This window comes from Vicugna pacos, unplaced genomic scaffold (assembly GCF_048564905.1).
Source record: "Vicugna pacos unplaced genomic scaffold, VicPac4 scaffold_102, whole genome shotgun sequence".
In the NCBI taxonomy this organism is placed as follows: Eukaryota; Metazoa; Chordata; class Mammalia; order Artiodactyla; family Camelidae; genus Vicugna; species Vicugna pacos.
The window spans coordinates 711,478-737,445 of NW_027328782.1; the positions used below are offsets into that span (position 1 = coordinate 711,478).

The 25,968-nt window shown below is 50.4% G+C and overlaps 4 long non-coding RNA genes across 8 annotated transcripts in view; 3 read left to right on the forward strand and 1 right to left on the reverse strand.

Annotated features, from left to right (window-relative positions):
• Positions 1-759: 759 nt before the first annotated feature.
• LOC140694692 (uncharacterized) lies at positions 760-4,336 on the reverse strand. Of its 2 annotated transcripts, XR_012070273.1 has the most exons (4): positions 4,090-4,336; positions 3,735-3,942; positions 1,420-1,592; positions 760-978 (listed from the first exon to the last, which is right to left on the reverse strand). It is a non-coding gene; the product is annotated as an uncharacterized lncRNA (long non-coding RNA). The 2 variants fall into 2 exon arrangements; XR_012070274.1 differs by lacking the exon at positions 3,735-3,942.
• Positions 4,337-6,214: 1,878 nt separating this feature from the next.
• On the forward strand, positions 6,215-14,666 carry LOC140694697 (uncharacterized). The gene is made up of 5 exons (XR_012070280.1): positions 6,215-6,315; positions 10,453-10,551; positions 10,989-11,146; positions 11,283-11,374; positions 14,610-14,666. It is a non-coding gene; the product is annotated as an uncharacterized lncRNA (long non-coding RNA).
• A 355-nt stretch (positions 14,667-15,021) lies between these two features.
• LOC140694698 (uncharacterized) overlaps positions 15,022-25,968 on the forward strand; it is a 321,210-nt gene continuing 310,263 nt past the window's right edge. Inside the window, exons 1-4 of the long non-coding RNA XR_012070281.1 lie at positions 15,022-15,181; positions 16,276-16,363; positions 18,097-18,225; positions 18,569-18,701. This is a non-coding gene — a long non-coding RNA (uncharacterized lncRNA). The remainder of the gene's footprint in view (positions 15,182-16,275; positions 16,364-18,096; positions 18,226-18,568; positions 18,702-25,968) is intronic.
• On the forward strand, positions 19,426-23,147 carry LOC140694689 (uncharacterized). 4 transcript variants are annotated; one of them, XR_012070266.1, is made up of 3 exons: positions 19,426-19,611; positions 21,379-21,488; positions 22,873-23,147. It is a non-coding gene; the product is annotated as an uncharacterized lncRNA (long non-coding RNA). The 4 variants fall into 4 exon arrangements; XR_012070268.1 differs by lacking the exon at positions 19,426-19,611 and adding an exon at positions 20,016-20,096; XR_012070269.1 differs by lacking the exon at positions 19,426-19,611 and adding an exon at positions 20,423-20,585.

A 25,968-nucleotide genomic window follows, 5' to 3' on the forward strand; every position in this document is an offset into this window, starting at 1 on the left:
AGAGAGGAGGAGAAATCACCTCATGGGGGAAAGTGAGCACAAGGAGGTCAACCCAGGCTCCTGATCAAACGGAGGGTGTGATGGGGCAAATCGTCAACTCCAGAGATGGTGGCCCAGGAAGCAGGGACCATGGGTGAAGTGAGGGGACACTCAGAGAAGAGAGGGAGAAGAGTCTTCTGGGTGTAGGGGAAAGAAAGGCCCCAGGACAAAGGAGCACATGGGCACAGTGATGAGGATGGACTGGCTCTGTTGTGACACTGCAGGAATGGCTGGATCTTTCTCCTGAAGGCTTAGTTCGGGGGGCTACTGGCCTCATGAGGGCCCCCCTCTCAGCAGCCTGGACAGATGCTCCCGCTCCTGATAGCTCTGTGGCCACCACTGTTCCTGGAGGGGCTCTGCCTCCATCTTCTATCAGACATTCCTGCCCAGTCCCCGACTGCCAGCGAGGGAGCCTGGGCCTCACAGCCGTTTGCCGTGGAGGGACACAGTCTCCTCGGAGAAGCAGGCTGATCTTATTTTTCTCCGTAACCCACGGCCTAGCAAAGTGCCATCCTATGGTTGGGCCATTCAGGGGCTCGGATACTTCTTAAATTAACTCAAAGCAGTAGAATAGCAGAGCTGGAGGAAGTGACCACTGAGCTCACAGAGTTCACTGCCCACACCCCCATTCTACAGATGAAGAAACAGAGGCCAAGCAGTGAAGCAGCCTTGGCCAAGGTCACGCTGCTCTTTAATGCTGGCCTGTGTTGGGCATACCAAGTGATAAGGTGCACTGAAGGGCCTGAGAGGGGGCTCTGGGGCCAGACAGCTTGGGTTCAAGTCCCACCCCTGCCATTTACTAGCTGTGTGATTAATGACTGTCCTTCCTGTAAAGTGCCACCTCATTGCTTTGTCATGAACACAGAGTTCCTGGAACAGCAGGACAGAATTCTTTAAAGGTTTGCTGTTGCTTTTGTTACTATTATCACCAAGTGAACCCTGAAATGAAGAACAAAGACAGCAAGATTTTTTATTTTAAAAGATTTTAAAATATGATGATGACTGTTTGATTTAATCTATTCAAGTTTGCATTTGACACTTATTAACAACTACACAATGGATGACTTTTGAGGAAATGTTACTTCATGTCTTTATTTCTCACTAACTACACAGGCTATTCAACAGAAAGCAATTTTTTTCCAGGAAGAGGGACAAAAAGTTAACAATATCTCTGTACCTCTCGGTTCCCAGTGAGTTGGTTGTGATCTGTCAACCCAAATTTGGGGAAGTGCCCGCTCCTCCTGGGCCAGCTGCACTGCCCAGCGGCCTCCAGGGGGCGATTTACCCCCACACGAATCCAGTATCTTGGTTCATATCTTTGCTTCAGATCCCTCAAGGACTGCCCATGCACCAGGGCCCCATCTGCCCCACCAGTCTCACCTGCTGGCCTCCAGGAAACTATCCTGGGTCTCAACCATCCTCTGTTCCTATGCCTGTCCCACTACTCTTCACTTTGTCCTTCAAGTGTGGGCTCCTGTGGCTCGCCACCAAGCAGGGGTCTCCCAGTCCTCCACCTTGGGGAACTGCATCGTCCTGCATGGTGCCTAGCGAACCTGTGTGGAGCCAGGAAGAACACAGAACAACAGGTGCTCAGAGGGGCTGCCTTTCCCACTACAGGGGCCCTGGAGAGCTTTCTCCCAGCTGGTTATTCACAGGCGCTGACGCTGTGGAATCTCGATCTTACCAATTTAAAGGGCATCATCACTAATTACAAAAGAAATCATTTTTTCAGTATCAAAAGGAGAAAAGACTTTGTGCCCCGTGCCCCCATCTTTCTTCCTCCGCCTTCAGAGGTGATTCTCACTCTCTGGGCAAGGGTAGAAAGTAACAAACAGAATATTATTTTTCAATGATTCTTCTTTCCCACTCTGAAGATTGCATCCCAGGACCGATGAAGGCTAGGATGGTTTGGCTTCCCTGTACTGAGTATTCAGAGGCTCGGGGGGAGGGGGTTAGGGAGATAATTCAGCAATATGGAACCAAACAGAGACATTAAAAAGTTCTACTCTAAACAGAAAGGAAGCAGGATGCTATAGAAATGGGAAAACCATCATTGGAAATGACATAACGAGTTACAAGACAATAAACATGAAGATGTAAAAAAGCAAAAGTACATCAAAATACAAAATGGTGGGAAAGGGAGACGGTAGCAAGAAAAGATAGATTTTTTTCTCTTTCTTTTTCCTTTTTCTCATTATTCTTAGGATGTGTTGGAGCCTACGTGATTATCAGTCTAAAGCAAATAGATATGGTAAGGGGTTGATATACTTGAAAAATAGGGTAACCACAAATCGAAAGGATATAATAGAGATAAAAAAAAAAACCAAAAAAGAAACAAACTCTAAATGGCTTAAAGACTTAAACAGACAAGACGCTAAAAAACTCTCAGAAGAAAACATAGGCAAAACATTTTTTGACATATATCTCAGCAGGGTTTTCCTAGGGCAATCCACCCAAGCAACAGAAAATAAAAGCCAAAATAAACAAATGGGACCTAGTTACACCTATCAGCTATTTCAAAGCAATAGAAACCATAAGCAAAACGAAAAGACAACCTATGGATTGGGAGAAAATATTTGCAAAAGATGAGACTGAACATGGCTTAACTTGCAGACTATAAAAATAGTTCATACAACTTAATAAGAAAAAAAACAACCCAATCCAAAAATGGGCAGAAAAACTAAACAAGCAATTCTCCAATGAAGATATACAAATGGCCAATAGTCATATAAAAAAAGGCACAATATCACTAATTATCAGAGAAATGCAAATCAAAACTACAATAAGTTGTCATCTCACACTACTCAGAATGGTCACCATTCAAACATCCACTCACCATAGATGCTGGAGAGGCTTGGAGAAAAGGGAACCCTCCTACATTATTGCTCGGAATGTAGTTTGGTGAAGCCAATGTGGAAAACAATATGGAGATTCCTCAAAAGACTAAAAAAAGACATCATTTGATCCAGCAATCCCACTCCTGGGCATATATCCAGAGGGAACCTTAATTTCAAAATATACCTGCACCCCAATGTTCACAGCAGCATTGTTTTCAATGGCCAACACATAGAAGCAACCTAAACGCCCACTGACAAATGACTGGATAAAGATGTAGTATTTAGATATAAAAGAATATTACTCAGTTGTAACAAAGAAGGAAATAATGCCATTTACAGCAACATGGATGGACTTGGAGATTATCACACTAAAGTGAAATAACTCAGACAGAGAAAGACAAGTAACATATGATATCACTTATATGTGGAATTTTTAAAAAAGATACAAATAAACTTATTTACAAAACAAAAACAGACTCACAGACTTAGAAAACAAACTTAGGAGTTTGGGATTAACAATTACAAACTACTATATGTAAAACAGACAAACAGCAAGGATTCACTGTAGAACACAGGGGAAAATGTTCAGTATCTTGCAACCTATAATGGAAAAGAACCTGAAAAAGAATAGACTATGTATATGTACAACTGAATCACTATGCTGTATACCTGAAACTAACAAAACAGCTGTATATCTGAAACTAACAAAACATTGTAAATCAACCACATTTCAATTTAAAAAAAAAGATAAGCTCTAAATAGCTGTATTCAAAGAAAATCTTCAACTCTTACCTCTTACAAAAAGTAAAATGGGAAGCTTGAGCAGGACCAAATTATACTGAATGAGAGGTTACATACCTTCTCCAGCACGTGGCCCATGGTACACATACATCGTGTTTTCCTTCAGGTAAGAATGGCCCTTAATGCCCTGGGAGCGAGTCCTGCTGGGACAAGGCCTCTGTGGCAGTGGCCTCCTTGTCACCGCTCCATCTCACCAGAAGGCCAGGGTTTTCAGAGGGGAGGGAACACAGAGCTCATACACTTCAGATATATTTCCTGAGAAAAACTGTGGAAAGACCAAATTCACCTGCAGTGCAGGAAACATGAGCACGGCCCCTAAGCAGACTGACAAGCCCGAAGCAAGACGGCCCGATGTTCACATCGGAACCAGAACAAAAACCGTCTGGCCCCAGTCAAACGATCACCATCTCACCTGCAATGAACTGTTCGTACTCATTGTCAGGGATGTTTCTGTTGAGACTTCAGAGATCAAAAAAGTCAGACCAGGGACTCCGGACCTGGTGGATGTCCAGGCTCTACCAATGGTAGAGGCGGCCCCAAGGGGGTATCACCAGCACCGACTCCTCCATTTTCAGCAGGGTCTTCAGGAGGAAGGCGATATGGATACAGACGCCCCTACGGAGGCTGAAGCCCTCCGGAGGGTTGACATAACACAGAAGGTACCTGGGAGGGAGCAAAGGAGAGCGGGTCTTCAGGGCCAGGTCTCTGCACAGGAATCCCGGCTTAGATAGAACAGATACAATGGGAATCTCTTCACAGCACATGGCCTAGACTCAAGACACGTTCAGCAGCTTCTGGTTTGTATAGTGGAGGCACTGCCCACCGATCTCTGTGTGGCCAATTATTTCGAGTCCGGGAGCACATGCAGAAGACATCTTGGCATCTGTCTATCAACGCTAAGCACCTGACTAGTACCTGAGCACCCGTTCTCCAGGGGCTCTCAATCTTCTTGGCCTAAAGACCCCTGTACACTCTTAATTACTGAGGACTTCAAAAGGCTGCTGTTTATGTAGGTTAAATCTATCAATAGTTCCTGTGTTAGAAGTTAAATAAGAACTTTAAAAAATGCTTATGAGTTCACTTAAAAATAATAACAACCAACTATATGTTACAATTAATACTCTTAAGCAAAAAGTAAGTATATTTTTCTAAACAAAAAGCATTAATGAGAGGAATAGCAGTGATTTTAATTTCTGAAAATCTCTTTTGGACTGGTGAGAGCTTAATTCTATCTGTCTCTACATTACCTGTTTTGTGATATCACAGACCAGGTTTTCCCTGGAAAACCCCACAGGAAACTCGGGAGTGCAAGAGTGTGCAAAAGGCAGGTGACTTCCCGGCGTTCCTACGAAAATAGTCTTGCATCTCAGGGGCCTCGGACTCACTTTGATAACTGCTGCCCTACCCTAGGCGAGATTCTCCTACACAAGAGCCAGGCAAGTGTCCTGGCTTCTTTAATGAGTTACCGCAGCAACACCCCTCCCTTCTCTGTGTTAATGTTTCCCACAACCTCCATTACTGCAGATGAGGATGTAATCCTCAACTGAGGCCTCTAATCCCAGAAGACTACCAACCTTGAAAGGGAGGGCCCATCTACCATCTCTACACCCCGCACAGTCTATTTTGAGTCAAGCCCTAGATAACTGCTAATTGACACTGACCCTTGTCTTACTCCTGAGTTTTATCGAAGGAGCCAACATCTGGATGGAACTGAAATTTCCCTGCTGATATACAAGGCTGATAAATCACCCTATTCCAACATCTGATTCTGGGGCTCTTCAAAACCCGGGTAAGGCCCCGCTTCATAAAAGACTGGTCCTCCACCTGCCCTTCCCAGGGGTTCTGGGAGGCCGCGGCCACGCAGGGCTACCCGGACTCGCGGTCCAAGCCCCAGAGCCCGAGGGGGAGGAAAGCCGGAGGCTGTGCCCCAGCCCTGTCCCCCCGCCCCAACCCGCTCCCCGGCACCACAGCCCTCCCCGGCCGCCACACCAACCCGGATCCCACCCCGGTCCATGTCCACTGGCCCCGCCAACGGCACGGCCGTACGTTTACCGTCTGTGAGACGCCGCCCCAGAAAGGATGTCGGCCGCCGACTGACGCGGCCAGAACTAGTGGCCCGGCCAAGCAAGCCGCCATCCCCAGCAGCAAACACCGCCATGGTCCCGGGCAGCTGCACACTTCCGGAGCCCGCTGCCTGCCCCAGAAGCGCACGCCGGCCCGCGAGGAGCGCGGCGTCTGTATCCATGGCAACGCCGCGGGGCCCTCCCCTAGCGCTTGCGTCTGCGTCCTCCCGAGGCTAGACGTGCGCGGACAGAACTTTCGGAGCCAATGGGAGCCAGGGCGCGGCCAGGACGGGGGTGGGGGGAGGCTTATGGGGCAGCTGGGCGGGGCCGGGGCGGGCGGGGCCGCGCGGAGTTCCTCACCTGCAGGTGGCACCGGCCGGAGGCTGGGGCAGTGCTGCCACCAGTGGGCGGGGCGGCGGGGCGGCGGGGCGGCGGGGCAGCGTGGCGGGGGCACCCTCACCTTTCTGTGTGCGGGGCTCAGCCTGGGCTCCGGGGCCTCCGCTTGCACCGGAAGTGGACCCAGGCTACCGGTGGGCAAGATAGAGGACTGAGCCCAGGCAGGCACGGCTGGCCAGGTAGGGCACCTGAAGTGCAGATCCGCCAGGCCGGCTGCCGGCCTTGAATACGCGCTGCTAGGCAGTTTCCAAGAAGACGGGATCTGTCCCAAGAGGGGAGGTAGGGCAGGGTGCCAGATGCCTGGTTGGGTGCGGTCTTACAGGAGAGCCACGTTGAGAGGGTGCACAGCAGCCCCTGTGTTGGCGGGGCTAGGAATTTGGGGTATAGGGTGGGGATGATGTGTGCCATGCCCTGTGGTCTCCCAAAGAACTCGCACCCCCAAGCAAAGGACCCTGCTCCCTCCACCCTTCACTGCATCCCCTGCCTTCCCCAGCACCACCGCCCCTGCCCCCGGAGTGTCCCATGACCTCTCCCCACAACAGGCACTGTCCCTGTTACAGGTACTTATCTCCTGGTGGTTCCAGCCCAAGGGTGGGGGCTGTATGTGATCAGTTAGGATGCCTGGAGCCTTTGTATGAAACCTCAGACTATAATGCAGGCGTGCACAGAGGCCCCTCAAACAGGATTCCCTGCATTCCCTCCCCACCACGCACCCACAGCGCAGCTGCCACACCAGGCCAAGCCTGCTGGAGGACCGCTGTTCCCTCTCCTCCTGTCCCTGATCAAGAGTGCACCGCCCACACTGCTGGGTATTTAGTGGGCCTTAGAAGAGCAGCTGGTATTTTCATGGACAAATATTTGCTCTTTTGGGAAGAGTTGAGTGCAAAGGGATGTAGGGTATGCCTTTTCTGTTGTCCTGGAACTGGTGACAAGGATGCAAACTTAAGTCAAAGCAGTTTTTAGAGAGAGCCGCAAAATATCTTACCCAAATATCACTGTTCCCCAACAAAGGCAACACCACCTGGCGGGTGGTGTCCTGGTCCCTCTTTCTGGAGGTTGGGCTTTGCACCCTCCAGCTGGGACAGAGCCCGAAACAGCTCTGAACACGCTCCAACAGGCTCTCCCAGCACAAACTGCCTTTATTTTGAATCTGGCTGAAGGAAGCAGCTGAGAAATCTGGGTAAATCTTCCTGGGTGTAACCATGCCTTTTGTGCTGAATGAAAGAGCGGCTCTCCACATGCTTACAGCTTAGAACTGAATGTGTGTCGAAGCCTTCATGCATGTAGCATGTTGGGAACAGCGTTTCATGGTGAGGGGAACTCTATAACTTACATGTGTATGGGGAAGCCCTCACTCTAACAGGCTTTTCCTGCACAAACTGCCTTTATTTCGAAATTGGCTCTTGCTGAGAAATCTTGGTAAGTGTTCTTAGGTGTAGCCATGCCCATTATGCTGGATGAAAGAGCGGCTCTACACTTGTTCACATCTCAGAAATGAGTGTGTGTTGAAGCCGTCATTCATGTAGCGTGTTGGGAACACAGAATTTCGTGGTGAGAACTATGTAAATTACATGTCTATGATGAAGAACTCGCTAGAACCGGGTATTCCAGCGCATACTGCCTTTATTTCCAAACTGGCTTCTCAGAAGCCTGTGGTCTCCACTGCAGGTCTGTCTCCAAACCCAGGGCCAGCATGGTGACTCTGCTCCCCCTGTCTATTCTGGACGATCTAGGTGTCCTCCATGGCCCTTCCACCATTGTTTTTTTTGGAAAATTCCGCAGATGGAATGGGCCTGAGAACAGGAGAGCTGGATGCCAGAAGTCACTGCCCAGTGTGTGGCTCCTGGGAGGGGCATCTCCTCTCCGTGGGCTCTGATCTAACCTCCCCAATCCCCCACCCCCACCCCTCTCCTCCTGCATTTCCTGATTGATCCCTGGATAATGGTCCATACCAGGAATGACCTGGGAGAGGTTTTATGAGTCTTTAAGTGGAAAAAAAAAAAGAAATCTTTAGACAAGTTACTGAAAGTAACTTCCAGCTTTACCGGGAAAGTCCTCATTCCAATGTTTAAGGCTAGTTGACAGGGTGTCAAATTGCTTAACCACTCACAGCTGAGCAAGTGCTACCTCTCTCTCCAGCTCCCTGCAGCATCCACCTGTGGCAACTTGGCCAAAAGAAGGCAAGAAAGCTCTTTACCCTCGCTAGCACCAGCGTGGGTTTGGAGTCAGTGGAGGCTGAGAGAAAGGGCCCCGCCCTGAGGTTTGGGGGGCCTCCAGCCACAGCCAGAGGAGCGGGGGTTTTCAGAGTGGCCCAGCAGGGAAACCAGGCAAGGCCACCTGGCCCAAGTCTTCCCTGCCCAGAGAGCCTCATGAACTGCTTTGGGCCACACTCCCCGTTTGGGCCCCCTGCAAAAAGGTACCACGGGAGCCACATCTGAGAAGGCAGAAGGACAGCCCTTTAGCCTGGGGTCCCAGCAGGTGTGTCCTGTGAGACCTGTGGCCACATAAGTTCCTTGTCTCTCCAGGTCACTGAAGGGACTGTGCTGGGCATCTTGGTGGTCAGGGACATGGGAACACCTCTAAACTCTGAAGAAGGACAGAGAGACTCTTCCTGGAAGCAAGGATTATAGGGAGACACCTTGCCCAGAACTGGGGGACTGTGTCCTGAGTAGACCCCTGGGAGGCAATGTGGGGCTGTGGGGTCCTCTTCTGAGAAGGGAGCAGGTGTGTTTTCCGGGGGTGGGGTCCTGCTTTGTCCAAACATGTCCTTGTGTAAGACTCATTTACAAACACCTCCAAGTCCACCTAGGGGTGGCCCCAGAGGTGGGGGTAGAGGAGGAGAGTGAAGGGTGCAGACTTAGGGCCCCCCGAGCCACCCAGGGAGCCAAGGGTCAGTGGGAACATCTTGGGAGTCTAGTGCAGGGGTGGAGGACGAGCACTAAGAACATGCCAAGTCATGCAATAAAGTGACCTGTGACCACGAGACACACGTGGCCGTACACCAAAAGAGGCAGATAGAAATTTAGACCCAGGATCTGAGAACCTTGAGAGGGGCTGGAGGGTCCCAGGAACCCTCAGGAACAGCTCTTCTAGGGGCACAGACATCCCAATACACACATTTCTCATGGAAGCTTTTTGGGGTGCAAAGTGAGTTACCAGGATCCTGAACTTAGTATGGAATCCCACCCCCTTGTTCATCACGGTTCCTGGCAATAAATTGCTGTCATTTGTCCCTGGACATGCACAGGGGAGCTGACTGCTGTGGGGGTCACTGCAGGACTAGAATCTTCTGGTGTGTGCTCTGTGACCACAGAAACCCAGGGGGATTTCTCAACGGGAGAACCTGAAGACCATGCCTGCAAGGACCACCCTCATGGGATGGCCAAGGAGCTCGTGGTACCCAGGTCACCAAGTGACGAAGTTGTGAGGTTGCCTGGGGTATCCTGGGGGCATGTAGATTTCTGAGGTCAGCACGTGGGCCCAGCACTGCTGGATGGTCTGCACAAAGAGGGGCCTGCCCTCCTGATGATGGCTCTTAACACCTGCAGGGAAACAGCTCTCAGGGCTCCTGGAGGTCCATATTGAGAGTGTCCTGCCAGCCTTGTGGGGTCACCTTCCCCTGATGCAGAAGCAGACCCCTCTCCCTTGAGGCCCAGGGGACACCTGGTTCAGGTCCCACCTGTGTGCCCTGGACACGCAGAGTCCCAGAGCTCTGGCACAGACTGGGTTGTGGTCGTGTCCGGGCAAGAAAGGCCCTGAGAAGGGGCTCATTCAAGGGCAGAGGCCACTCTGCAGGGATGCTGGACCTGGCAGCAATGCACTGCTTCAGTACTCCATTGGGTTGGGTTTCCAAGCTGTGGGATGGAAGGGCCTCTCCTTCCTGCGGTGCAGTCGGGGGAACTAGATCCATCGTCAAGGTCAGCCCTGAAAATGGAGGCTGCGCTACCTCCATTCCTGGAAAGAAAATCAGTCCCCTCCAGTCCAGGTGATTCAGAAAGTCATTCAGCAATGTTCGGGGCCCCCACTTTAGGCTTTGAATTAGAGTTGAGCGGCTTAGGAGGCCAGATCCCTGTCCGTGGCTCCAGGAGCAGGCTTTCTGCTGGGGGACAGGATCCTCACAAACACCTGTGTCTTTGTGGGACACTCCCCTCTGACAAGCTGGGAGGCAGGGTGCGGTTGTGGGAAATCGTGTTTACATGAGCAGAGGGCCACCATGTGGTGGGGGCACAGGAGACTGTGAGAATGAGTCCCACAGCCTTTCTGGAATCAAAAAACTGGCAAATGTGAAAAAGTGCATAATTTGTTTTATTGAACAGGCTGCTTATGTACGTTTGGAGGACCAGGTTCAAGGACTCAGCATCCCTCCAGGACAATAGCCTCAAGAGAAGAACAGACAGAGCAGGAGGAGATCTGGGGTATCTCCCAGGAATGAGGTGGAACAGGGATTTCTGCAGATTTGCAAGGAGTCCCCGACCACTGAGCATGGGGTTACAGCCCCACGAGACCCCTGTCATGTTTGGCTTGGGCTCTGGCTCTGGCCTGCTCATGTATTCTTCCAGCAGAGTTCCAGAAACTCAGAGGGTGGACTTAGAGGGGCTGCGTTTGGAACCTAGTGAGGAGGTGGAGGGTCCTTTATATTGAGTCCCTTCATCCTAATCACCGTAGCTGAAGCCCAACACCCCCCAGGCCCCCATGGTTGCCGTGGAGGGAGAACAAGCCTGGCAGGCGACCTAGGGGTCCCACTACTGTGTCCTTCCCTTGTCTTCATTCCCTTTCACCCCGGAAGGTGTGATTGTCTCGTGTCATGGTGGCCTCCACAATATCCCTCTCAGTAATCTCTCTTCTCCATCAGGTGGGGTTCCCAACCCCGCTCAGCCTTCTCTTCATGGATGCTGAAGGATCAGGCCCACCTGAAGTTCTGAGCTTGAGCAGTAAGGTGGAAACAAAGAAACCAATGGAAACAAAGAAGCAAGTGCTTGTGGCAAACCTCCCCACCACAGAGAAGCTTCCGTGAGTGGAAGGGAGAGTGTGGGCATGCCCGTTTGCTTCCTGTCTCCCAGTGCTCTTAGCTTTCTTATTGCCTACCTGCATGGTTACAACAAAATGATCTGCAAAACTGAAATTATTTACTCTCTCACTTTTACAGGAAAGGATGGCCAGCCTCTGGTCCGGTACCAGGCAAGAAATTGGAGTTCCTTTCCAGTTTGGAAACATCTTGGCAGGCCCAGGTTTGCAAAGGTCTGTAAGAGTAGTTACGGAGTTTTGCTTTTAAACTTTTTTACGGCTGTATATACTTGTGAGATGTGGTTGTGATGTGTAATTCTGAGCCGGGATTTTCTCAAACTGTTTCTCACTTCTTATACCAGACATTCCTAAATTCCAAGTGGAACTGCATATTAAGGAAGCCATGGAATTTAGCAAAAGGATACAGATCTCATTTCCTTTTAAGCATCGATGTACCTCCATCATGGCAGTATTTGTTATGTGTTATTGATAGGGGAACTAAGTAGTAAACAGATTAATAGAAAATAGGGGATTTTAGGTACACAGGTTCATCTTTTCAACATTGTTTGTAATATTTGCAGTTTAAGATGACCATTCCTGAGGAACAGGCAGCCTCTTAGAATGAAATAGCATTTCCTCTGAACCATAATTAATTTTTATTTTGTAGACAGCAGGAAGGGTAATAACACATCAAACATTTGGGGACGTCAAAGAGAAAATGTAACTTTCTGGGAGCGCACTCCCCCGCCTCCCCCTGCCCTTTTTACTGTCCCATTCTCCCTGGAAGGCTCTTTCTTATCTTCTGCTCATGGCTCCAGTAACTCTTTCTTCCTCCTTGTTCCTCAGCTGGTAAGGTTAGTTTTCTACTTTGAACAAGCAAACAAGCCAACAGAAGAGAAATTTCACAAGCAACTCCCAGCACATCCGCTCGCCTTCTGATGTCTGTGACCTTCACTCTCGGTGCCCCACTGCTTATTAAAAGTGGCATCGAAAGCCAGTTACTCCAAAAGTCCCCGAGGCCCCATCCCTCCCATCTTCTCTGGGTTGTCACTCCCAAAATCATCCTCTCTTTCACTGCCTCATCTATTTTGTTCTCCTGCTAGTTGGCACCCATCAGTATATAAACGTCCATCCTCTTAAACAAACAGCTCTCCTTGACCCTAATTCACCCCCACCAATTGCCACCCTGTGTCTTTGCAGCAAATCTTTAAGGAGTTGTTTAAACTCACTATCTGCATCTTCTCTTGAGCCATCCCCTTTTACACCCACTCTGGCTTTTCGCCTGATCCTTCGCTCTATGGAAACTGCCCCGTTAAGGCCATCAGTGACCCCATGTTGCTAAATATAGTGGTCAATTTTGACTCCTCATCATGCTTGGTCCCTCGGTAGCATTTGACCCAGCTCTTCCATCCTTCCTACCCCGTGTTCCTGCTTCACTCAACCTCCAGCCCATCACTCTGTCTGTTTCTGCTTTTGGCCTGCTGGCTGGTCCTTTGCCAATGTCTCCTGTTTTTTCCAAACATATACTGTGGGTGTTCCCCAGGGTTTGTTCCTGGGCCTCTCCTCTCTCTCTCTGCTATTCCTTTGGTGGAAGCAACCCAGCCTTGGAAATTGGCATGCCATCAATTTCTCGATTTCTCCAAAATTCCCTGATTTCCCCTTTCTATCTGAGCCTTTATCCCTGAGACTCACATCACATTCTTTTCCTTTCATTCATCTTGCTTTCTCATTCATACATATGTTCTACTATGTAATTACTTTTCCAAATTTTGAATCAGTACATATATATCATGTAAAATGCTCAAATATGTATTATTTCCACTAAGATGCTAATTCTACCTTAGAACATTTCTGCACTTCTGTATTTATGTGAAAAAAGCGAATAGTATTTCTACAAGCCTCATAGTTAAACACTGTGTTAGTTTGGGGCTATTATGTAACATGAAATAATGGTACATGAACATAGTCGTTTTTCATTTATTTTTATGTAACACCGAGATGAGGTTTTTGCCCTGAAGACTGGTTTTATTGAAATTTTACCTACGTTACGGACAGTCACTTTATGTGAAAGCCCTCATTTCTCCCCTTTTTTGATATATGTTCCATTTGGCTATATATAACATATACTTGGCATGAAACGAAATTCCCAAATCATTCACATAATACAATTAATATGTTTAAATTATATTTTTTAGATGTTAAAAAGAAAAAGAAAACAGATTCCTCTACCTATTAGGCACTTCTGTGGCAATATGTAACACACCCCTTAACCATGACATTGAAGAACTGAGCTGATACCAGCCCCTTTCCACCTGCTCAGCCCCACCTTTTCCCATCACCTGTGGATGGAGAGGACATCCCTCCCATTGTCCAGGCCCAGATGTTGGAACCATGTCCTTTCTCTCTCTTTCTTTTACACTCACAGACAGCAAATCCAGCTTGTTAGAAAATTCTGGATATTCTGTCTTAATTAAATACCTGCTCTCTGCTCCCCGCCCTCCTAAGAGCCACCTTCAGCCTTTCCTGGATACCAATAGCCTTCTGTTTCCATCTTTGCTTTCCTACAATCTCTCATCCACACAGAGTCAGAGGGAGCCTGTAAAAACATACATTGGGGGTGGTGGGTGTTGCTCAGTGGTAGGGCGCATGCTTAGCATGCTTGAGATCCTGGGTTCAATCACCAGCACATTCATTAAAATAAATAAATTACTTCCCCCCAGAAAACACAAACACAAAAGCATAAGTTGGACTACATCACCCCTCCCCTCAAAACTCACTAAACGGGTCACCATGTCATTAGGAGCCAAAGTCGTCACAAAGGCCTCAGGACCCGGCGTGCTCTGCCTCTCTGCCCACACTCTCCCCCTCACTCTGGGGGCCTCTGGCTCCGGCTCTTCCTTCTTCCTCCGGATCTATTCTGCTTCAAGTTCATTACTCCGTGAGATCTGCCAGGATTGCCTTATTCTCTCCTGCCTGCCTCCCACCCCACCGCCATCACCCGAGTTTGCTCATATCACTCTTTTTTAAAAATTTATCCAAACTCTTGCTACCCCAACATGCTGCCTGTTTCCTCTGCTAAAATTCTGAGCCCCCAGTGATGGGGAGTCATGTCTATTTTGTTGACTGATAAAGCCCGAGAGCCTTGGGAACGGTCTAGTTAGGAGATTCCCGCATGTAGTAGGAGCTTATACACATTTGCTGAATGAATGTAGATGCCCTGGTCCAATCCGATGGAGCACTTCTGTGACGTGCTCAAAGAATAACTCTCCTTTCCACCTGACAGGGGGTGACAAATTCCCTGGTGATTAAAGGCAAGAATTTTTTGCTTTATGCTGTTAACCTTAGGCGGGGAGACTGGGGGATCTTCATATATATTTTTAAATTTGGTTCACTCTGCAGTTGGTCTTTGGTCTCTGTATAATTTTGAGAAACTCTTTATGAGTGATCATTCTTTGATCATATTGAACAGGTTCCAGGGGGAAGGACCAAGCCTGTCCCATCAGCCATCCTATGTGTCATGTCCTGGGACCCAGTGGATGCTCAGCATGTAAGTGAACCGACAGGAGTGAGTGAAGAGATGGGAGCATCTCATTATTGTGGCGGCTCTCTGTCCAATGCCTTGAGATTTGGGGAAGGGTTTACGAGTGCAGAAGGGAGAGGTCAGGTCCTCTGTGCTTTTCCTGAGTGCCCTGGCCTTACCCATTCCCCCAGCCCCCTCTGGGCAGCCAAGCCAAGGAGCTGGGCCACCAGGGGTTGTGCTGATCAATAATCCACCTTCACCCCAATTCCGGGGGTAGGTACACATGGTTGTAGACACTGGAGTCAGGTCCTTGGAGGAATTCCTCACCGAACTATGTTTTGGACCTTTTATTTTTCTCTAGAACCTCCAGCTGAAGAAGATTGTTTTAGACACATGAAAGTTGAGGACACCTTCTGTCCCCTCGCAACCCAGGCGGGGCTGGGAGTCTGCTGTTTCTATAGCCGGTGGGCTCGTGTTGATTTGGGCATCCCTGTGCCTGAATTCCTGCAGTACACTCGGTGGTAAGGTTGGGGGTGCCTGGCAGGGAGGGAAGCGGGTTGGGAGACTGTACAGCTGGGCTGATATTAACCTGGGGTGAGCGGGAGCTTGCTGATGCATGGCATCTCGGGGCAGGGAACTCTCCACACTCAAGAGGGGTTCCCACTCCCGCAGGGGCCCTTTGATCAGGGTGCTGGGCGGTCAGGGGACCACAGGGGTCCCAGTGAGGATTAGGGTGCCTTCAGGCAATGGGAAGTGTGGGGTCCAGCGGCAATTGTATTAACTGTGCACCCAAACCCAGCCCCCACCTCTTTCAGCCTATTTCCTAATCTGCAAAACTGGAATGTTATTAAACATCTCGCGGGGTCGTTGATGGGCTGGGACAGACTAGACTGTCAGGAGCTGGAATTCCTCTGTCCCCTGATTGTTTGCCTTCTTTCTGACTATTTGCTCTCACAAGCTCAGTCTCTCTGTCTCTCGCTCTTTCACTTCTAACTTTCTCTCATGCTCTGGTTTCATTTGATTTTCAACCACCGCCCCTCCCCTCCGCCAATCCCCAGATGAGTGAACTTGATTTCTATGTGTCAGTTCCAAATTCCCAGGAAAGATGCTCTGTCACCCTCTGGATCTGTTGTCCAACCCATGAGTTGTGGCCAGAGGAGCGAGTCCCTCTGGGACCTGCAGAGGGTCTCTGCCCAGCCTGCAGCCACCACTGTGGGAGCACATAGCTCTCCGTGGAGGAAGTACTGGCTGTGACCTTGTGTCACTAAGTGTGAATTTATGTCTTCTCTTGAACCACCTTCATCCTCCTAAACAAAGATGAAAATTAAACACTCCCGGGATTTGTGTCATGGAACACTCAGGGTGGGGGCTAATGGGGCTGGAATTTCTGCTGTATTTAAGGGGCTACAGTGAATCCCCAACGAGAGCCTGCAAAGGGAACAGCACCGGCCCCACCCGGCACTTAGCGCGCTGAGCCTGCGTGACGTTGAGCCAGGCTTCTGACCACAGCTCAGGGGTCTGGTCTGACCAATTAGCCTTTGAAACCAACCAGCTTTGGATTCCTCAATCCCACCCTGAGGTTTTACCTGAACCATCGGCTTCTGTATCTCTGAAGACAGATGCTGAGGACCCTTCACGTAAGCCGTTCGCACAGCCCTGTTCAGGCCTTTGTGCTGCACGGTCTGCCCGGCGAGCTGACCGAGGTTGGTATTTTACTGATGTTAGAAGTAGTCTGGTTTCCCGATGTACTGTTTCACTGAACAAGCAACAGAAGCCACTTCTCGCTGATAAAAGCAGAAAAGGGACATAATGTAAAGATACTGGGAGGGTGTGTGGAGTGGCCAGGACCGGAGCCAACCCAGGAGCTGTAGGAGGTGTTATGGAGCCCCAGGCACCAGGCTGGGAGGGGTGCTACCGGGCCCCCTGCCACCCCAGAAGGGACCCCCTCCACCCGACCCTCCACCTCACTCACTGCAGGTTCATGTCCCGGCAGGGCCAGGTCACACTGAAGCCACCAGCACACACCTCAGTGGCGCAGCTGGCCCCGTCTGAGCTGCGAGCGTGCCTGGTGTGGGGAGAGGCCCAGTTAGAGGAAGGCAGTTCTCCTACTGTTCCGAGTTAAGGTGCAAGTCAGTGCCCATCACTCAGGAGAGCCAGGCTGGACGGACCTCATTGTGGTGACTAGGCTGTCTGAGTTCACTTATTAATTTCTATGTTTGAAGGCCCTGGAGGGAGAAAAAGTGAAGGTTCTAGTACTTATTTTGTGTTTCCCACGTACCAGGTGTGGTAAGCAAGACACTTCAGACAAGGCCCAGAGCAACCACGTAAATAGGCCACGGAGCAAGTCGTGCAGTCAGGCCTCTGTGGTCCCGAAACCCGTGTCCCCATCGGCTCCATAGTTACCAGTGGAAACTAGGCGGATTTATGGGACTGTGTGCTCCTGTGGGGGCTGGGATATGTGTGTTTAAGTCCACAACTTCAGAAACTCGGCTAGAACCACAGACACTGATTGCACAGAGGCAGAGGAAGGGAGGATTCCAGCCTCTGGTCCAGCTCGTGTGGAGCTCAGAAGTTCTTCCTCCTGTCCTGAAAATAACACCAGATCTGAGGGAGCTGCAAACCCACTGCTCTTCTTAGATCCCAGAAAACTGAGGGGGAAAGCTGCTCCCAACCCAGAGAGGTTGCAAAGGGAACAGCGGGCAGGCTTGGAGAGTCACAGCTCCCAAGGCAGAACCAGATTTTGTAAGAACCCCGGGGGCAGGCAGATTTAACAGGTCCCTGAGGCCAGCAGGAGGCTCAGTGTGGGGATATCAGAGTGTGACAACTCCAGGGGGCCAGTCAGAGGGGCCCCATGCTCTTTTTCATGTATTTTACATCCAGGACCGTGTCCTGTTCTCAGAATGAAGGTCAGAGGATAACTCCTCATGCTTCCTGCCTGGAAAGGAGAAAATAACTGTATTGAAATACACCCAGAATATTCTGTTTCATTGGGGGAAGCTGTTTTTTGTTTGTTTGTTTGTTTAATGAGAAATAATTTTACCAGAGCCTAACCAACCTGGGAGAAGGGAAATCCCTTCTGTGTCACCCAAATTGGGGTGGGGGAAAAGAGACAAACTTGTAGAGGTCACAGCTCAGGGCACAGGCTCAATGAGAACTAATCACAGGACTGCAGATGCCCTGCTCTGTCCCGCTCCCCCAACACCTTACCTCCATGTCAGTAGGGCCCGTGTGTAATAACAGGAATAAAACTAAAAGAAGTAAATGTCTCAGGAGTGTCTAGGGAAAACCCAAAGACAGCGGGGAGATGAAAACAAGGACACACAGGCTGTTTTAGCCTCTCACACCAATAGCTGTAGCAAACTACACACAGCCCAGCCCCAGTAGATAAACAGACAACCTCACAGAAGAAATTATTTATTTTGGTTCTCTTACCCAGTGCATTCCATGGTGCATCCTCGCCTAGAATTGAGTGGAAACAAGTCCATCTCAGAAGGGACATAACTGAAGAGGGATGGCTTCCCAGACTCTGAGGGACAGAGACAGCACCAGCCTTGGTTAGAGAAAGGTGAGGGGTGGGGTAGGGTGTGGGCTGCCTTCTTCCCCATATAAGGAACCTTCCTGAGGCCAGCACAGTAGGAGGGAGGGCCATGGGGTGGAAGCAGCCAGACTTCATCCTGAGAACTGATGGGATGCCTCAAAGGGACCATTCAGGTGCCCAAACTGGGCCCTGAGTGTGGGAGCCAGTTGGTCTGACTCAGAGCCCAGGACTGAGGTGGGCTCACAGCAGGCCGGTCTTACTTGGCCGGATCCATTTCACTTCTCCGAAGCCCTGTGTAAAACATGAAGCGTGGACGGCCTGGTGAGCACAGCTCTGACCTCAAGACCTGTTTCAACTCCTCTCTTCCCAGAGAACAGCATCTCTGAACTCGTCCTGGGTGACCTCACAGAGATCACCCTAGTGGCCCAGGCTAGTGACCGGGAACATGTACCTTCCTGCAGGCAACCCCTGACGTCCACTGATGCATCATATACTGGCAAAGAGTGAGTCACTGTGCATTGGTCTAACAGCAGAGACTCTGCCAAAGGCCCAAGAGGTGGTGTGTGGGACATGCAGGGGTGCAGGAGTGTAAGCAGTGCAAAAGTGTAACTGCTGACAGGGGTGCAGGGGCTGTGGAGGGCGTAGGCATTTCAGGGGATGTGGGGGTGGAGGGATGCAGAATTGCAGAGTGTTGCAGGGGTTCAGAGGTGCAGGGAGTGTAGGGATGCAGGGAGGTGCTCAGGGACCTGGCCAGGATTAGAAGGCAAGTGCACATCCTTGCAGTCAGCCTGACCCAGGCAGGCTATTGCAATGCTTTAGGGCGGCGGCAGCGGCGGTGGGGGTGGCGGTTGGGAGGCTGCCCGGACAAGCCGATCGATTTCTTCTCTTCCCTGCAGCCTGGCCTGGGGTGGGGCTTGGCCGCCGGAGATTCGCCAGATGTTGCACTCCAGGTAAGCTTGCTCCTGGTAGGTGGGGCGGTTAGGTCAGAGGGCGGTGGCAGCGGCAGAGGGGCGGAGCGGGTCTACCCCTGGCGAACGGGTGGAATAGCTGCCTTGTCCCGGCTGCTGGGCCTGGGAGCGGCCTCTGCTTCCCCAGGTCGCCGGACACTCCTGTCCCACTCAGCTTGCTGAGTGCGGAGTGGGGGCGGGGCCGTTAAGGTGCGGGGCCCACGGGGGGAGGGGGGCTGCCGCGGGGGAGCCGGTCAATTCGCTTCGCTCTTCCCGGCGGCAGAGCCAGGGGCGGCTTCTACTGCCCTAGAGGCGGGACGCGGGTCTCCAGATGATCTTGCTCCTGGGAGGCGGCGGCGGAGGCGGTAGGGGCAGGGCATGTGTTCCAGGGAGCTGCTCCATTACTTCTCTCCCTGGCTTGGGGGCGACTTCTGCCGCCGGAGATTTGCCTGAGGTCCGACTCCAGGTGAGCTTGCTCCTGGGAGATGGGTGCGGTGCGGTCAGGGATCTGGTAAGTTGGTGGCTGCGGGGATAGGGAGGCTGCCCCGGGGTAGCTTGTGGATTAGCTCCATGTCTGCACCACGTGGCCTGCAGGCGGCTTCTGCTGCCCCAGGTCCCGGGACAACCCTGTCCCACTTTGCCTGCTGGGGGCGGGAGGCAGGGTAGTCAGGGTGCAAGGGTGGCGGGGGTCGGAGGCCTGCAGCGGTGAAGCGGGCCCATTTACTCCCATCTTCCCCGCGGATCGTCCTGGGGGCGGTCTCTGTTGCCCTGGGTTACGGGACACGTGTATCCTAGTCAGCTTGACCCCGGGAGGCGGGCGTGATACGTTTGGGGTGGTGGAAGCAACGGCGCGTTTTCCCACGAAGCCGGTCCATTTGCTCCCATTTCTCCTCATGGTTTGCCCTGGGGGCGGTCCCTGATGCTCCAAGTTCGCCGGACGTCCATCTCCAGGTCAGCCTGCTCCCTAGAGGAGGCCACTGTGAGGTCAGGGGGCAGGAGCGGTGGCTGATGCGGGGGGATGGGGATGTATTGGGGAGTTGGTAGATTGGCTCCCATCTGCGCGATGGCCTGGTGTGGGAGTGGCCTCTCCTGACCCAGATCAGCAGACACACCTGTCCCATTCAGCCTGCTGGGGAGGGGCTCCCTGGGCGGTGCCTTTAAGGTGCGAGGGTGGCGACGTCGAGGGTAGAGGGCCTGCAGGGCGGAGCTTGTCAATTTGCCCTTCTCTTCCCCGCGGCCAATCCTGGGGGCGTCCTCTGCTGCCCAAGAAGCCCGATGTCCATCTCCAGGTCAGCTTTCTCCTGGGAGGCGGGCGCGATGAAGTCGAGGGCAAGGGGCAGCCAGCCGTCGCAGCTGCCTAATGGGGCCACTTCTTCTTTCCCCTGACCTGGCCTGGGGACGGCCTCTCCTGCCTAAGATTCGCCTGACACACCACACCAGGTCAGGTTGCTCCTGGGAGGTGGGTGCGGTGAGATCAGGGGGTGGAGAGGAGAGGGTTACTGCCTATTGCGAGCTGGAGGATAACCTCCCATCTCTCTGGAGGCCTGATGTGGGGGCGGCCTCTGCTGCCTCTCGTTCCCAGGTCCCAAATCTCAGGGTCATATTGTCACGGGGGTGCGTTAAGTTGGGGGGCGGCGGGGTGATGGTGAGAGTATGGGGTCTGCCTCTTGGGAGCTAGTGGTTTAGCTCCCATCTCCCCAGCAGCTTGGCCTGGGGGCAGCCTCTGTTGCCCCAGGTTGCAAAGCACAGTTTCTCTGACAGCTTAGCCACCGGAGGTGGGCAGGATGTGCTGAGGGGACTGAGGCAGCCACCAATGCAGCAACGGAGGGGGCTGTCCCTGGCAAGCTGGTCAATTTGTTCCCATCTCTACCTTTGCTTCCCTAGTTTCGCAGGACGTCCTTCTCCAGTTTATCCTTCTCCTGGGAGGTGGGCTCAGTGCATGCAGCCCAAGGTCTGGGCTCTCCCCTTGGGAGGGGAAGAACTCTCTTGTTCTCTTTTGTCTTTATTCTTCAGTGAAGGGGTTACTTGGCCCAATTCTTAATCCTGAGAAAGTGTAGCCTGTGTTATGGAAGAGCTGCTGGACAGTGTGCTTTCTAGGTGGGTTTTCACATCAGCTGATGCCCCAGGCAGACAGGAAAGCTATTACTCAGAGCTTCTTAGTGTGGAGTTGGGGGATGGCCCTGCTGTCCTCACCATACTTTTTAAAAATATGTTACTTCCCTCTTTTTCCTAGGTGACATTTTAGGTTATTGGGTCACAGATTGCTGGCACACCCATCCCTGTTCTCAAACATCTTTTAAACTTGGGTGAAGTGATAAGTAGGGGAAGATGATTTACTGAAAGGTAAGAATACGTAAATTTGCATTAAAGCTACCTTCTATCAATCTTTCTCAAATGATTTTTGTCGGATTCAAAATCAACGACCTAGTGAATGTTGTACTCTTGTGTAAATCATTGATCTTTACATCACATTTGTTGAGTGGTCACCGAGATTTGTTTAGTAGATTATTCCTGAAAGGAAAAGCTCAGGCTTTTGATAATTCCTTGTCTGATGTTACCCAGGCAGTCACAGTAGAAAACACAGCTGATATAAAAGTCCCTCACCTGCCTGAACTGCAAAGCTTTTGGGATTACCGATTCCTGAAATGCAGGTGACTCTTGATGATAATCTGGGGGATGGTTTATATGATCAGATTCTTCCAGTCCTGTAAATGGGTTCCGTGGCCCCAGCCCCGGGAGAACTGGTCATAAGGGCCATATCGTGAGGGGTGGGATGGAAGGCAAGGTGTAAGAGCTGGAATCACTGAGATTCCACACTCGCTAAACACAGACTCCAGAGCCTAGTTGTTCTGTTCTGGATTTGAGAGTTTGTTCAGACATGATTCTTGCCTTTAAGGAGTCACTGCCTGGGTGGAAGTAACCTTTACATAAATCTGAGGAGGATGGAAATTAAGTAGATGGGCTGTTATGGTTCTCAGTGTGCCTAGGCTCGCTCTTCCAGGCACTCATTGGACTAACGAGAGTCATGTTATTCACTCATTCACTGATTTATTACCCTTGAACTGATCATTTGTCCCACAGTAAGTGAAACAAGGGATCAGGAACCTGAGTTTTGTCCCCTCTCCTATCACTGATTGTATCTGTCAGTCGGGCGCCCTGAGTATGCATTGTGAAATGGTGGTATTTCTTGCCCAATGGGGCTGCACTGTCAGTTCTGAGAATCAGGGGAGACACGTGGGTAGGAAAGCACCCTGACACACATGGCCCCCCCACCCTGTGAGACAGCATTGTCGATGCTCAGGTGACCCGATGTAGACCGCGCTGCTAAACTTGAGCATGGTTAGTGATCTTGGTGGCTATGAAAATACAGACTACCGGTCCCTACCTCTGGAGGCTCTGAGGGTGTGTACCCCAGAATTCTGCATTTTTAAAAGGACTTTAATTCTGGTGAAGATGATCTGAGTGTCCCACTGAGAAACACTGGTGTTCGAGGCACCAATATTGAGGATTCTCAGGGAGCGATGTCTTTTCAGGATGGTCCTAGGGCCCTCACTTGAGACTTTTGCCTTGGGTTTAATTGTATGTGTTCAGAAGTGATGTCTCTCACTTCCAGTGCTTGTAAGCGTGATCTGTGCAGGGATTTACTCTCAGTAGATGGCAAAAACTATGATTCTTCAGGTCACCGAGCTAGAGTGTGAGCGATCTTTTATTTTGGTGTTCTTTATAGCAATGCAGAGTCTCCCGAGAAGAGATTCAGACTTAACAGCTTTGTGTCAGACTTTGGAAGACCGCTGGTGCCCAAGGTGTTCTCTGGCAGGACAATGATGAATCTAGGTCCCTCTTTCCCTGCTACATCAATGAAGTGGACCACTTGGACAAGGCCAAAGCTGGTATCTCAACCATTGCCCTTGACAGTGATATTCGGCTCCAGGAAGCCTTCAGATGCAGCAGGTGGCCAGAGGAGGAGCTGAACAGGCTCATGAAATGTGACATCCCCAACTTCATCAATACAGACCAGAACTCTTCCGTTGGGGAAGATGATCTCCTGATTTTGGAACCACCGATTGTTCTAGAAAATAAGCCATTTGCTCAGACCTCACACAAAGACTTGAATTGAGAAACGTGCTTTGTCAAGTGTCTTTCTGAAGATGTGAAGTCTGTCTTTGTATGGCAGGAATTGCCCTTTCACAAAATTGTATGTGTTTGTGTCTGAGAGAGGGAAGTGGAGACAGACAGAAAGACAGAGACAGAAGAGAGCCCCCTCAGAAGAGAGCTAGTTAAGGTGAGTTTTTGTGCCTTTAAAAAAAAATTTGGGGTTTTGGGGGGAACAAAGTATTTACACTGTTTCATTCTCCTACTTGGAAACCTGGCCCCATCCTCAGTGTCAGTGGCCTTGAATGGGGTTGGCACGGTGCGTTTCATCTGGCGCTGTCACTACCACGCTCTGCCTTTAGCATGTTGCTTTGCCTGTCAGGGCTGCCACCCTTTTAACCTTAAGGCTAGGAGTCTGGGGTAGATGATCCATCTCAGCTCTGCTGTTTTGAAAATTCCTGATGGCAGCATAAACCAGGCCCTACCTCCTGTCTCTTGCTGGGGCACCCCTCAGGTCTGTGCCTTCTACTCAACCCTTTACTGAGCCCAGTTTTATCAGGAGCCCAAGTGCCTACCGGGATGGAAGGGGACTTGTCTCTCGTGGTCACGGTGGCCGACATTTCCATTGGTTGTGCTGAAACAGCTCTTCTGAGATCCCCTGGCCACCCTTGCTCAAACCTGAGGACAACACTGTCGTTTCTTTCCTAGGAGGAGGATCAATGCATGGTGCACTTTATGACAATCCTGTCCCCAGGAATGCACGGAAGTTTTTCAGCTGAGTGAGGGGAGGTGCCTCTGTGTCCCTGTGTCCCTGTATATCTGTCTGCTCACACTACCCTGCCACCGGCTACTGAGCAAGAAAAGTGCTATTCACCATGCTGTGTGTTTTGCAGATGTGTAGGTGATGGTCGTCTGGCTCGTGTGTGTGGGCTTGGAGCTGGGATGTTGAAGGGCTTATAAATACCTCATCAACATGTATTCAAGGTGGCCTGGTGCCACACAGACTTGATTCATGAAGGCAGCAAGCCTGAACACTGGTTTGGAAACAACTTGGTTTTGATCAGTCACACTGCATGCATGACTCGCTGCTAATCTCTGGGTGGTTTTTTCATTTTAGATTTATTCACCCAGTGTCTTGCTTAAGCTGAAAAATACTTTTATTTCACCAGAATATTCTCTGATTCTTTGTTTTCACACATCCAGTTTTTTAATTCCTTTAAAAATTGTTCTGTGTTTATAATGCCTCCTGATTTCTATCATTTCTAGTTTCCCTGTGGCCTGAGCCATGCACCAGATTTTATGTAGGAACTGTTCCACCAAAAGGAATCCCCTCGCTATAATATCTTTTGAGGAAAGTATTATTCTTTAAGACCCTAACACTAATTCGTAGAACAAAGCATGGAACATTTCTTGTAGTTAATACATGTTCATGCAAAAAGAAACTTGATATTTTCATTGAAGAATGTTGATTTTAATAACTTTTACTAATGTGAATATTATTATTCATAATTTAAGTAACCAAATAAAACCACAGTTATTTATTATTAAGATTAAAAACTATTTACATGGTCTCTCAATTAGAAGACTGAAGTGTATTTAAAAATGGAAAAATACCCATGATGACACCATCTTTTTTATTAACTAAATATCAAGAACTGTGCAGGGTTATGATTTGACCACCTGCAAGCTGTCAAGTTAGCATGAGGTAGTTTGTGGATGCTGCCAGAAGACAGGAGACTCCCCCAGGATCAGAGACTAAGGACTTCCTGCCAGCACAGCAGGCAGCCAGTGGTTCATGTTCATGTTGGTTCCTGAGTTCCTTTCCTATTGCTGTTGTAACAAAGGACCACAGACTCAGTGGTTTAAAGCAATACACATTCATCTTCTCACTGTTCTAGGGTGCAGAAGTGCAAAGTCAATGTCAGTGGACTAAAACCAATGTGTGGCCAAGGCTACGTTCCACACCGAGGCTCTTGGGAGGGATTCATCTTCCTACCTTTCCCAGCTTGCATAGGTGCTCATACTCCTTGGCCCAGGGCCCTGTGTCACTGTGACTTCTGCTGCCACTTCACATCTCTGTCTCTGACCAATCTGCCTCTCTCCTCTAAGGACCTCCGTGATGACGTTTGCTTTCCCACAGTGATCTGCCATCCCAAGGTCCTTGACAGTCACACCTGCAGAGTCCCTTTTGCCATGCACAGTGACATATTCCCAGGTTCTAGGGATCAGACCATGGACATATTGGGGGCCATTATTCTACAAAGTTCTTCCCTTTGGCTCCACTGGTTCTTGTCCATCCCACATGCAAAATGCATCCACCTCATCCCAACACCCTCCAGAGTCTCATTTACTACACCATCAACTCAAAGTCCAACATGTAGTCTAAGTATTATCAGCTCAAAAGCCTAAATATTTTCATCCTCATCGCCTAAGTCAGGCATGAGTGAGACCCTGGGTGTGATCTTCTCTGCTCAAAATCCTGCAATGGCTTCTCATTTCACACAGTGAAGAAGCGAGAGTCCTTATGGTGACCTTACAGGTTTCCTCCCCCTCCCCAAGCTGAGCTCATCTCCGGTTTTCTCCCTGGCTCACTCTGCTCCAGCAACACGGGCCTCCCTGCTGGCCCTTGGGGACATCAGACTTGCACCCACAGGCCTGTTGCCCTGGCCGGTCTCTGTCAAACTCATATGCTGAAGTCCTAACCGCCAGGACTACAGAACATGACCCCATT